Consider the following 13506-nt stretch of genomic DNA (forward strand, 5'->3'; position numbering starts at 1 on the left):
GGGAGGGGTGGGGGCGCCCACAGAAAGGCGCTCCTACACGCCCTGCTTTGTGGCTCACAACTCTGGAAACTGAATGTCGGGGTGCTCCTGTGTGTGTGTCCCAGTAACATGTTTGTTCAGTGATTCAACAGATAATTAATGAGCATTTATTATGTGCCTAGGCCTGGTGATATGACAAGAAACACGCCAGCCATAGCCTGGGCCTTCAAAAGCTCACATGCAGGGGAAGTGCCCAGACAGTGGGCAAGGTGCGTCCGATCAGGGCCTGGGAGCAGACTCCGAGGTGAAGACGAGAGCGGGGCCCGGGGGAACCCCTTGGGAGGACCTCCAGGGGGGGGAGGGAAGGAGGGTGACCAGCAGTTCAACAGCAGTGCAGCCCCAAAGGCCTCGGCCCATCCATGGTCAGAGAGCTCTGTGCGGGTGGCCCCAGACGTGCCCCCAGGTGCAGAGGGGATGTGCTTTGGTTCCCAGCCCCCACAGGAACCCATGACCCCTGGGGGTGGGCTGCCCCGGAAGGGGCAACCTTGCCGGATGCAGCTCCTTCGGCCGCCCTGGAGGACTGAGCTGTGCGCTGGGCAGCCAACGCCCCCTCCGCCTGCACAGAGGCACCTCAGTCCTGAAAGGGGGGGTAGGGGTGTGGGGGGGCAGCACCACTCAGGAGTCCACGTTCTCGCAGCATCGTCCACACTTCACTCCCTCCGTGACAGCCAGGGCCACTGATCCGCGCGGCCCTACGTCACATGACCGAATCCAGTGACTGGGTTCCCAGCCTGTGCTCTCCTGAACTGTGGGGGCCGCACCTGCCTTCTTGGCCTCTGCCCTCCCAGCTCCTGTGACCTCAGCCCTGCGGGCCCCCTTCTTCCGCCGGAGCACTTTCTCTGCTCCCTCCCAGCTCCTCTTCCTCACTCACCCTGGAGTGGCCCCCCCTCCCAGGCCCCACCATGCTGCCTCCCACCCCCTCTCTCACCCGACACCCCACCGCTTCAGCTTCTGCCACTCTATCCAGACCCCCCGCCTCAGCTCCGTTTGCTGGACCCCCCCTGCCTACTGGACATAAGTCACCCATGGAGCCCAACCGTCTCAGGCAAAACCCTGACTGTGCGTCGCACCCACTATCCACACATCCTCCTGAGCACAAATTGCACTTAATCCCCGACTCCCCCATCCTCCCCCATCCTCCACATCCATTTATTCTCGCCTGTCCATTTGCTGTCGCTTCCTGGATTTGAATGCGCATCTCATCCATCCCCCTGACAATCCTCTTCTCTAGACCAAGTCTTGGCCACTCCCTGCCACCTACCACTGACAAACACCCAAGCTCCCGGATGTCCCTGAGCCGCCGGCTGGGCGCGTCCCTGCAGCTGCACTCTGCGGGCTCCGCACGCCTGGCACCGCGCCTCCACGCCGGGGCCTTCGCCGTGTGGCTGCTTCTGCCGACAGCCCACCCAGCGAGCCCTCTGCTGGCACTTCATCTCTGCATGTGCCAGTGGGCGCTGTGAACACTGAGGTAGGCGCTTGCCCTCCATCCAATGCAGGGAGACGGGCAAGAAGCACATGCACAGGACAGATACATGTCGCCACGAAACAGTGTTAGGCGGGGAAGGGGACCGAGGGCCTGGAAGGGGCTTCTTTGGAAAAGGCTCGGGGGTGGCCCTTCTGGGTAGGAGACGCTGAAGTGGCCAGGACGCCGGTTCATGGAGGAAGAGCAAGGGCGACAGGGAGCCAGGTCACAGGGAGCAGAGACCACATCACAATCACGGCAAGTGGGCAAAGAGAGAGGAGCTGGCGAGAGCGGGCGGCTGGGAGCACCGGCCTGCAGGCTCTCTGGGGCGGGGTGGCGGGGGGGTGTCTTGCTTTCAAGTGAAGGCTCCCAGAAGCCTCGAGATCTCCCTTTAGGACGGCCCCTCCCTCCGCTGGGTGAGAAGAGGATTTCAGAGGGCAAACGCCCATGAAAGCTGCCTTTCATCTCTCCAAGTACAAGCCAGACAGCAGGCCCGGGGGCATGCGCCTTTCCCACTGACTCTCAGACCCCAAGCCCCCACCAACCACCCTCCTGGCGGCCCAGCGGGCAGTGCCGCTGCTGAAGAAGTCTGCAGACAAGACACCCCCAGCGCAGGGGCTGCCGACCCATCGTCCCGCCTAGGGACCCGGTAGCCCGCGAGCCCCAGGAGTGTCTCTGGAGCCGATGGAAGCAGAGACAGTGGCCGGCCCAGGTCAGGGAGCCGTCAGGAAGCATGAGGCGGGCTGCAGGGAGGGAGTGGGAGCTGTGCATCTGGGCGGCTGGAAGGAAGCAGGTTCGTCACAGCCAAGTTGCAGGTTCGATCCCTAAGCTCTCCGGTTGCCACAGTGGCTGGGGGCCTGGCCTGCAGACTCAGACAAGCAGGCCCCGACCAGCTCTCCATCACCACCAGCGTGGGGCCTGGGGCCATCAGCGTGCTCCCGAGCCCGTCCCACCTGGGCCTGGGCCTGGTGCTGGTGCAGGGAGAGCTCAGCACTGCCGCACACCAAGGCCCTTGTGTTGTGTGTTTTATGGTAACATTTAGAGGGGACTTTAATGTCGGGGGAGCAGCAGGGCACACACCGCACAGAACAAGGAGAGGGCAGAGAGGGAAGCGGAGCGTCGCTGGCTCTGTGACTGTCCCCCGGGCACCCCACCAGCCCCTCCACAGTTTCCTGCAGTTTGGGTCACTTTGCTTTCTCAGCTCAAAGGCCACTGGGGTTGGGATGTTGTCAAGCTACAGGTGAAGACAGGGGGTTAGATGAAAAGAAATAAAATCAAAGGATCATTGATCCTCAACTGGGGGCAGGGGAGACAGGCTCTCAGCTCACACTCGAGTCCCTGCAGGATCCATTCTCTAGCGGAAGCAGGCACCTGGGAGGGCCATGGGGGCCGCGGGAGCCCCAATCCAGCCATCCTGACTGCCTCCCCCAACTGCCAGGAGGAGGAGGAACGGACAATAGCAGCCAGTTCCCGCCTCCCTCCCGCACTCCCTCCCGCACTCCTCCAAGCCCAGCAGGCGGCTGACATAACTCAGGGCACTGACAGCCCGGGAAGCTAGCTGCCTCTCTAGCCTCCAAGCACCAGGTGTCTGAGGCCGTGGCGGGAGCAGCCACTTCTGCCCTCATTAAGAGGCCTTGGGTGGCAGAAGGGATGCGAAGGATCTCTCTGGTGTATTGGGCTCCTGGTGAGACGGGACAAAAGCTCCCAGAGCTGGACCCCAGGCCCCTGCCACTGCAGGCCCTCATCTGCATCTCATTTGCATTGCATACTTAACAGGAGCCCAGCTCTGTCACCCAATTAGGGGGTGGGGGTACGCTGAGGGAGAGGGGGTGTCTGCACAGCAAGCCCACACAGCAGCCTCCGCCCTCCAGGAAAACAAGGCCTCAGTCAGACCACAGTGAGGCAGACAGATGGAGAGCACACTATTCCGGGACGGATGGCCAACTAAATAAAGCTGTGGTTACATCATGCACAGAGACGGACAAGAAAACTCCAAGTATTTCCAAGAGGCCGTGTTGGAACGATGCAGACCCGCTGCACGCAAGTCCGGTGCTGAGGGTCCAGCTGCGCCCACAGCACGTGGAGGATCCGGAGCGGGTGGTCGGTTCCCATGGAGGCCTTTCCCTCTCAGGAGGGTTCCCGTTGGGTTTGACTGACACACACACAGCACCCTTGGAGGGTTAGCACCGCCCCCGTATAATGTGGGCGCTGGGATCTCCGTATGAAGGCAGGCTGGGTTCAAACCCCGGCTCTGGCCCTTCTCGCTGTGTGACCGAGGGCAAGTCACTGCACCTTTCTGAGCTTCAGTTTCCTTCCTGTGTCGAACGGGGGCAAGAGCTGTATGGATCTCTGAGGGATTCAATGATGGTGCATGTGAAGTGCCTGGCACAACGCCAGGTACCTCTTACAAAATACAAAGCCATGCGATGCTGCCTCTAGTTGAGGAAACAAGAAATGAAGTTGGGTGTTTATAACTTAAAGGAGCTGTCAGAGCTACCGGAGCCATGAGAATGGGTTCCCACGCACGAAGGCTGCCATGGCAACCCAGTGCCGTCGCTCAGATCCCTTAGCGAGAATTACAAAGCCCTCGGCAGCTGCCTCCGTGCCACCTCGGCCCTCCCACCACGACTCCCAAGCCTCCTGCCACTTCCTCAGGCAGGCTGTGCATGCTCCTGCCACAGGGCCTTTGCACGGCTGCTCCTCGGCCTGGAATGCTCCGCCGCCAGGAGCTGCATGCGCCCTCCTCTGCTTCTTCAGAGTCTCTGCTCCGATGTCCCCGCCTCAGGGCCTTCTTCCTGGCCACACATCTGATTCTGCAAGTCCTGTCCCCGCCCAGCCCTCCTCCTGCTCTACTTTCCCCTCAGCACCCGCCATCCCATCTGCTGGGTGTTCTTATTCACCGACTTCACGGTCTGTCTCGGGACAGAGGCCTGCAACCTACAGCCCGCGGGCCAAATGCACTGCCCTGTTTCTGCAAATACTAGAAAAGCTTCGTGGGAACACAGCCACACCCGTTCGCTGACACTGTCGCCTCTCCTGCGGCAAGGACAGGGACCCCGGGGTGCAAAGGCCGCCTGGGCCTCAGCAGGAAAGCCTGCAGCCTGAGCTGGAATAAACCCGTCTAGTCCTCCACTGGTGCCATCTGCCTTCGTCTAGAGCGGCATTGGGCACAGGGCGGGTCTTGGCGCGCTCGTCATGGTCGGCGACACGAGCTGAGAACCAGGACCCTGGAAGGAAGGAGAACAGGACCACCAGGACCGAGGCCGCAGAGGGAGGCTGAGGGGCGCAGGTCTAGAATGAGGGAGGCGCCCACCTCCTCCTCTGCCCCCGAAGGCCCTCCTCCGCCTGGCACCGTGCCCATCGGGGGGCTGCTCCGGCAGCGGAGGGTGCTCGGCGGGCCTGCGTGGCTGTGCCCCGTGGGGCGGGCCGCCTGGGCGGTGGGATCGGGCCGGAAGCCGCGCTGAGGGCTTGGGCAGCTTCCCAGAGCAGAAAGGCTGGGCGCCCCAGCCCTGTCTGCGGGCGAGTAACAGCTGCCGCCGCTGGGCGCCATCCAGGAGGAGCTTCACAGGGCTCATCAGCTCGGCGGGTCGGGGTTACTGGCTTCCCTGCCAAGTCCACCGGCCTGGGCCACTGCCCTTCCTGACCTTCGGACCTGACCTCTCAGCGCTCCCGGGCCCTGCTTCTCCCGCCCGTGTGAGTCCCCACGCTTCCAGGGGAGCACCTTCTATTGGTCAGTGAGCAGCTCCCAGGAGACTGCAGTGACCTTTCCCCATCCCCCCCCACCAGCTGAGTGCCCTCCCCCCTCCAGATTCCTCAGCTCCGCTGCCCCCACGCCCACCGCACTCAAGGAGGCAGGGGGCGCATGGTTAGGGGCAGGGCCCTGGAGTCAGAGAGCCCAGGGTTGGAATCCCAGATCTGGTCGGCCACTTCACAGCGGTGCGACTTTAACGAGCCGCTCAGCGCCCACACCACTGCCCGCCCCCATGTCCAGCACCCTCCGCCCCCGCGTCCAGCGCCCACTGCCCCAGCCCCGCGTCCACGAGCCTCTAAGACAAGCGCCACCAGCATGGGCAGCGGCCCTGCAGCCTGGGCGCGCCACCCCAACAGCAGGGCCCAGGGAGCCCCCAGGGGTGCACGGAGAGGAAGACCTCCGCACAAGGAAGCACAGCAGACAGGGGGCTAACATCGCCCCTCCGGCCCCCAGGAGGGAGGAGGCGAGTCGACGGTGCCCCAGCCCAGAGCACGGGAGTCCCGGCTCTACCTCTTCCTGGCTGTGCGAGTCACGGAACCTCCCGCTGCCTCAGTTTCCCCGTCTGTAACACGGAGCTGACACTAGTGAGCATCTCACAGGGTGTTGCTAGGGTTCCATGTGAGGCTGGGAAAGCCTTCTGGATGCCCTTGATTCCACCAGCTTTGCTAGGGCCTGGCCTCATTATCCTGTAAGTGTTGGCAGCGCAGTAACAAAGGCTCGCCTCCTCTCTGTGCCCATCTGCCTCCCCCAGGGAGCCACCTGGGACCCGCCCAGCCCACACTGCTCCCTCACAAGGCCTAGCCGGCCCCCTGTCTACCCACCGGCCTCATCACTAGGCTCCAGCCGCACCATTCTCTGTCCGCTCCTGCAAGGCACACGGCCTCACTGCTCCCTCGGGGCCGTTGCCTCTGCTGTTCCCTCTGCCTGGCATGCTGTTCCCTGGATTTCCAGCAAGCTGGCTCCCGCCTGCTCACCATTCAGGTCGCCACCAAAGGCCCTGGCGATGACGCCCAGCCGCCCTCAAGCTCATCACTGCTTTGTTTTGCTTTCTTTAGGCCTTTATCACGTCTGTCTGCTTCAGGTTCATTTCCCTCACTGGGAAGCAGACAGGGGCCACAGGGCAGGCGCCTGTGCAGCTCGATCACAAGGGTAAGCTGGAGCCAGGACTCTCACTCCGGCCTGCGTCCTAAGGCCGCTCAAGCCCTGTGAGCACAGCCTCTCCTGGCTCAGTTAGAGCCTTGCAGCCAGAACAGGAGGCTGCAGGCCAGAGAGTAAGGAAAGCCTTCTGGGGGCGGGGGGCGCGAAGACCACAGCAAAGCAGGGAAGGGAGGCTCAGACCATTGTACGTGAAGGGCTGAGCCAGGGGCTGTTGCTACCTGGGTCTTATTGCAGGGCACGTGGGTGGGTTCGGCCACAGAGGAAAGGGGGTTCTGGCCCCGGGGTACTGACACCAGAGCTTCACGTGGGCCCAGGGGCCAGGGCCTTCTCGGAGGCCGAGGTGGGGCTGGACGGCTCTCCACCGCCTCCCACCCATCCCCAAAACTGTGGCAGCCCCACCCCCTTACGGGAACAGGGCCTGGGAAAGCCACCACCTGGTAGACCAGACACACTCCCCTGTCCCCTGCCAGTCGCAGCAAGGAATTTTATGGCGTTTTAGGGTGCGTACACATCTCCTGGGAGGTGGCTGAAATGTGGATTCTGACTGTGCAGGTCTGGGTGGAACCGACATCTGCATTTCTAACCTGCTCCAGCGACACTGCTGCTGCTGGTCCCCGAGCCCTCAGAGCAGCCAGGGCCAGCCTATTCGGAAGCGTGAACCTCCCCCAGAACTCTGCGCCGGCCACACAGTGGGGAACGGAATAGGAAGGCGAGGAAGTCAGACCTAGAGGCGGGTGGGCCTAAGGCAGCCAGGCAAGGAACAGTGAGCGGATGCTGTGACGAGGGCGGCAGAAAGCCATCAGATGGCAGACACCGAGGGTCAGCGAGCAGGCCCCGCTCGGGGGGTGGAGGCCACGCAAGACACACGCTATAACAGCAAGAACCCAAAAGCACCAGGCAGAACTGGGCCCGGCCCTGCCCAAGCTGGGGAGCACCCCCAGTCCGCAGTCACCGACACCTGTCGTGGGATCAGCCACTTGTTTCCCTGCTCTGGTTGGTGGAACGTTTAGTTACGAGAGTTTTTCCTATTTAGAATTTTCCTGTTTTTTCCCACCCAGCGCCTCCCAGTCCCACTTCCCCAGCCCTCCCTGCAATCCGGGGTTTTCAGCCTTCCACTCCCTGCTCCCCACCCTGACAAAAATACAAACATCACTCCACACACAGAACGCATCTGTCGCAGCTGCTTATTTCTTCGAAATGAGATCAAGCTAAATATTTTTTTATGCAATGCAGGCCTCTCACCTAGTGCATCAGAGATGGCCCTCCGTGTCATGGGTTGGCAGTGTTTCCAGGGAAGGCCACAGAGTAATAGGTTAGGCTTTGCAGACCATGCAGCCTATCATGAAAGCAGCCAGAGGCAACACGGAAATAAATGGGTGTGGCTGTGTGCCAATAAAACTTTATTTATAAAAACAAGCAGTGGGCCATAGCTGGCCCATAGGCGTCGTTTGCCAGCCCCTGCTGCAGGGCATTAGCTGTAGCTCTGATGCTTTGGTGTTTTGTTTGGTTTTTAATTAGTTAGAACTTTAATTATTTAAGTTTTTAAATAATAAAAGTGTCATATGAAGTATACTATACATATAACAAGTATCAAATCATAATGACACAGTTTGATACATTTTCACAAAGTGAGTACATCTGCGGGACCAGCTCCCACGTCCAGACCAGCTCCGTAGTCACACACACCCATTTTAATTCATGGTTTTCAACAACTGTGTCACAACAGCCCATAGAATGGATACACCGTAACTGGGCAAGTCCAACTCTTTGCCACTGGGAACTGCACATCAATAAACATACTTGTTCTGGGCGTTATTTCCCTGTGTGCTGGTGCTTTATTCCAATAGGACAGATTTCCCAAGGGTATAATATGTACGTATTTTGGCAAGTACTGCTGGACCACGTCCCCCCAGGCAGTGGCCCGCGCAGCCCTGCAGGCCTGGCCGCCCCCTTCACGCGGTTCGGCAGGGACTCTGAGGAACAGCCACGGTGCACCCAGCACATCCCAGGGCTTGGGGCCTTGGGCGGTGGCTGGGCTTGACCATTCTTACGCGTCTTTAACACTCAGGGAAGAAGAGAAGAAACGCAGAATAGAAAGACCTCAGCTCCCTCCATCTCCTCAAATCAACCCCGTGTCCTTCAGCGTCCAGGACACCGACCGACCGCTTCACAGGCCAAAGGCCGCGAAGGAAGGGCAGGCGGGGTGTGGTCCAGCCCCAGGGTGTGCGGACCTCACCTACAACACACTGAAAGCGACGGTCGGCGTGCCCTGGATGCAGCTATGACTTCACTCAGCTTCCTCATGACAAAGCCACGGCAGAGAAACGAGTTTGTTTCAGGGAATTTTCTCTCCAGTGAGGACACAACGAAGTGTTTTCAATACACCGATTTCACTGCACTGCAATTTCTTTTTTTAAAAAAAAAGGAAACCTAACCACCATCAAGTATGAGGTACTCTAAGGAATCCTGGGTACCATGGGCCCCGTTCCCAGAGCTTGTGAGTGTGGGGGCCGGGGTGCATGTCTGCCACACAGGGCGTTGCTCTTGGGATGGCGTGCATGGCTTGTCCCAGAGCCCCAGTGGCCGCTGTGACAGCAGAAAAGAGGGTGAACCAGACAGGGGCGAGGTCCCTCAGCGGTACCCATCTCACAAAACTCAGCCATTGCGCACGGATGTGTGCACGTCACTCTATTACGTTTAATCTCAAAAGTAAAAACAAAACAAGCTCTGAGTTCTAGGTGATGCTGCAGTATTCAGGGGGCGGCCCGCTGCCTTCACCTTACTTCAGAAGGTATCAAAAATGAGATGACTGGTGGGGAGAGCGAGATGCAGGGACACTGATTAGGCAAGTGCAGCGAATGTGGTGGCAGAAGCCCAGGGCGGACAAGCGGGTGTTCGTGGTGAGATTCTTTCAACGCTGCTGTCTGTTGCACATTTTTTATGCTAAAAGGTGGGGGTGGGGGGTACTAACCAGCAATGTCTAAGGGAGGGGCTGGGTCCTGTCCCCGCTCTGTGGCGTGTGGCCTGGAGAAGCGCCCTCCTCTCCCTGGCCTCAGGGCCCTGGGAGCCGCTGTACTCCCCTCTGCCACGCCCCACTTGTGGTCCACAAGGTCTGAGCAATTCTTGGAAGAGAGCCTTCGGGAGGGCCGCTTCCAAGGCAAGACTGCCCCCTGGTGGCCAGCAGCCTAGCTTATGAACATGTTCTGACCCACTGAGGCTCCGCAGAGGAATGCTGAGATATTAACACATGAGGAGTTACCACCATGACAGTCCCCTTTCCTCCCCTCTTCTCTTTCCCTTTAGAGCAGAGAGCCAGCTTGCGGGGCGGGGGGGGGGGGGGGGGGGAGGCAGGCAACAAGCTGAAAGCCTTCAGCCCCCTTGGCTCTGTGCCCCAAACGCAGGCTTCCAACAGGAAACCACGCGGAAGACGGGGGATTTGTGGACACAGTGTCCTGGAAAAAACTCAAAGGCAGTGAATTTTAACCTGAAAAGGAGGCCATTCCCCATGGCTGAGAGAGAGAGAGAGAGAGAGAGAGAGAGGTTCCCCAGGGTCCCAGGGAATTGGCAAGAGCCCAGATTGTGAGGCTCATCCAGGCAGACCTGCCCTGTCCGTGCTGAACCCAAGGTCCAGAATCTGCTGGGCAAACCCTGGAATCCGAGTTAATACTGTTGCATGAACAGGGGGTGGCTGGGAGCGCAGGGGAGAGGTTGGGGGTGGGGGGTAGAGGTTCCTGAGGAGCCGCCACCCAGGAGGGAGGCAGGGAAGCCGACTGGGCGCTAACAACTCCCCTCCCCCGCCGCCCCGGTTCCCACGCTTTCCTGCCTGAGGCAGCGTCAGGGCAGGTCTGTGGGCCATGGAGCCTGGCTGCCTGGGCTCAAACCGGAGACCCACACTCACTGTGTGAGTCCTGGGAAGTTAGCTGTCTCTGTGCCTCCGTTTCCTCAGGTGTAAAAGGGGGGGATATGAACACCTACGACAGGATTGTTAAGATGACTAGCAAGTTGACCTAGGTAAAGTACCTGGCATGTAATAAGTACTCAATAAACACAGCTGGCATTATTTTTCTCATTTTCCCTGACACGCTTTGCCCATTCCTGATAACCCCCACGCCTCTCGCACTCAGCCCGGCCATGCCTGCTCTGGCCATGCCTGCTTCTGGTGCCCTCTGGGGCTCCCAGGGGACCGCAGTGTGGCCACATTTTGACTTAATTATCTGCACTTGTCTGCCCTCGAGGCTGCGAGCTCTCTGCAGGCAGAGGCTACATCTCACTGCCATTAGGTCCAACCTGGTACCCAGGCCCTTCTGGAATGGATGGATGAATATAATGGATGGATGGATGGTGGATGGATATGAATGGATGGATGGATGGATGAATATGAATGGATGGATGGATTAATATAATGGATGGATGGATGGATGGATGGATGAATATGAATGGATAGATGGATGGATGGATGGATGGGTGGATATGAATGGATGGATGGATAGATGGATGGATGAATATGAATGGTGAATGAATATGAGTGGATGGATGGATGGATATGAATGGATGGATGGATGGATGGTGAATGAATATGAGTGGATGGATGGATGGATATGAATGGATGGATGGATTAATATAATGGATGGATGGATGGATGGATGAATATGAATGGATAGATGGATGGATGGATGGATAGATGAATATGAATGGATGGGTGGGTGGATATGAATGGATGGATGGATAGATGGATGGATGGATATGAATGGTGAATGCTCTATGCTCACTCCTCGCCCCATAGCAGCCCCATGAATCACTTGAACAAGAAACTCATCTTGGCTCTATTTTTAGAGAACGACAGTCAAAGCACGAGGTTCTTCCATCCCAATCCATCAGCAAGCCCGTGCCAAGGGCTGGCTGTGCCCAGAGTGGTGAAGGGGCAGCAGCCGGGCACCACCGGGACCTGCTGCCGGGGCCGGGGCCGGGGCCGGGGCCGGGGCCGGGGCCTGCACGTGACTCCAGGCGAGCTGCTCAGCCTCACGGAGTCTTAGTTCCCCTTCCGTGTGAGAGCAACAGCACTCCCTCCAGTACCAAAGCACTCAGACAACCAAATGCTGGTGGTTATCAATTAATGTGACCAGAACTCTGAGCATGGAAATACTCTGCCCCTCACGTTCATGTTTTTTAATTGATTTTAGAGAGAGAGGAAGGGAGAGGGAGAGAGAGAAGCATCGATGTGAGAGAGAAACATCGATCGGTTTGCCTGTTCGACACACCCCGACCAGGGATCAAACCTGCAACCTGGGCATGTGCCCTGACCGGGAATTGAACCAGTGAACTATGAGTGCATGGGATGACGTCCAACCAACTGAGCCACACTGGCCAGGGCTCTACCCCTCACTTTAAAGGAACCTCAACTTTCCTCCCTTCTCCCCTGTTTCACTTGTGTCTCCCCAAAAGATATATTCAAGTCCTAACCGCAGCACCTGTAAATAGTACCTTATTTGGAAATAAGGCTTTGGCAGATGTAACCAACCCATCCTAGGAAGGGTGGGTCCCTAATCCAGTGACTGGTGTCCTCACAAGAGGAAATTTGACACAGACATGCAGGAAAGAATACCAGGAGGTGATGCAGGCAGAGACTGGGCAACACCAGAGGCTGGTGGCAGCCACCGGAACGCAGAGAAGGGCAGGGACCGGACTCCCTAAGCGCCTCCAAAGGAGCCAGCCTCCCCCGCCGGCCCTTGGATTCAGACTTCCAGCCTCCGGATCACGTAGAGAACAGGTATCTGTCCTACTAGGCCATCCGTTTGTGGCATTTTGTTGGGGCGGCTGTAGGAAATAAGTGTTCATAGGCATATACTAGGATTGCCAGAGCAAACATGGAACGAAGGGGAAGACTTTGGCCTTGACTTCGAAGGAATGCTGTATTGCATTAGTTGGAACAAAGACTCCCCAAGGAAGGCCCGTAAGAGGCAACTAAACCACAGCAGTGGGTGGCAGGGCGCTGGAACACAGTGACCCAGTACAGCGCACTTCAGGGTGAAGCAGACCCACGTGACCACGTGTGGGCACCTCTCCGCCCGCTGCCCGGTCGGTAGAATACCCTTGCTCCTTAGCTCAGTAGAGTTACTGAAAAAAGCAACAATATTGCCTGTGGATGCTTTGCACAGTGACGGACACATTAAAAACTCGAAGGTTGGCTATTGTATCATTCTTACTCTTCTTGTTAATGGAGTAAGGTCTCGGAAGCATAACTTTTCTGAGCCTCAGAGCTTCATAAAATGAGCATAATAGGTATTCACAAGGCTGTGGTGAGCAATGGAAGAGAACATGGACAGCCCTTTTGATTGAGACATAACTGACACGCAGCACTGTGCAAGTTTAAGGTGTACAATGTGCGGATTTGATACCCTTGTGGATTGCAATACGACGGCTGCCTTCTTTCCCGTCACATAACTATCACTTCTTCTTTGTAGTGGGGACAACGGGTGGGCCTTAGGCCACTGTGATGACGGGGTGTGAGCCCTGCATTCATGAGCTCCAGCAATGGTGGCGCCGCTGAAAGGTCCCGTCACATACTTGAGCCTTGTAGTTCCTAGAATATGACAGTAGAGGGCAGCAGGGCCTCACTTTTTCCCTCTCACCCGCATGCTTAGTCCTGGGAAAAACAGCTACTTTTGAACAAGGGACTGCAGGCTCCTGTCCACAATCCCCAGGTGTCCTGATGGGATGAAGTCCGCCACTTGCCTTCTTTTTAAAGGATAAAGCAATTCAGTGGGTGCGCACCGGGTGTCACGACCCCCAGCTTAAAACAGGGATTGTATTTTACACGGGCCAGCGCATCAGAGCTACTGAATCATTCTGGGGCCTCACAGGCCAGTTTTTACAAAATCAGCCCCTTTCGTGAGCAATTTCCTAAGTTACCAAGTGATGAAACCCTAATTACGTTGGTTAGCTATAACATCCCACGCTCGGCCAGTCAGAGCTGGTTTCGCCTCGGCTTGTGGCCGCGTGCTGACCGTACAGCGGGCCTCCACCTCGCCCGAGCTTCCTGGGCAGGGGGGGGGGGGGGGGGGGGGGGGCAGAGGTTCTGGGACGGCCCATGACAGGA

The 13506-nt window shown here is 58.2% G+C and overlaps 1 protein-coding gene across 5 annotated transcripts in view; it reads right to left on the bottom strand.

Moving 5' to 3' along the window:
* The window catches only part of PRKCB (protein kinase C beta), a 299355-nt gene that overhangs the window by 104432 nt on the left and 181417 nt on the right, over positions 1-13506 (bottom strand). The window lies entirely within an intron of this gene.

The sequence above is a fragment of the Myotis myotis genome, unplaced genomic scaffold (genome assembly GCF_014108235.1).
Source record: "Myotis myotis isolate mMyoMyo1 unplaced genomic scaffold, mMyoMyo1.p scaffold_m19_p_5, whole genome shotgun sequence".
Classification (NCBI taxonomy): domain Eukaryota; kingdom Metazoa; phylum Chordata; class Mammalia; order Chiroptera; family Vespertilionidae; genus Myotis; species Myotis myotis.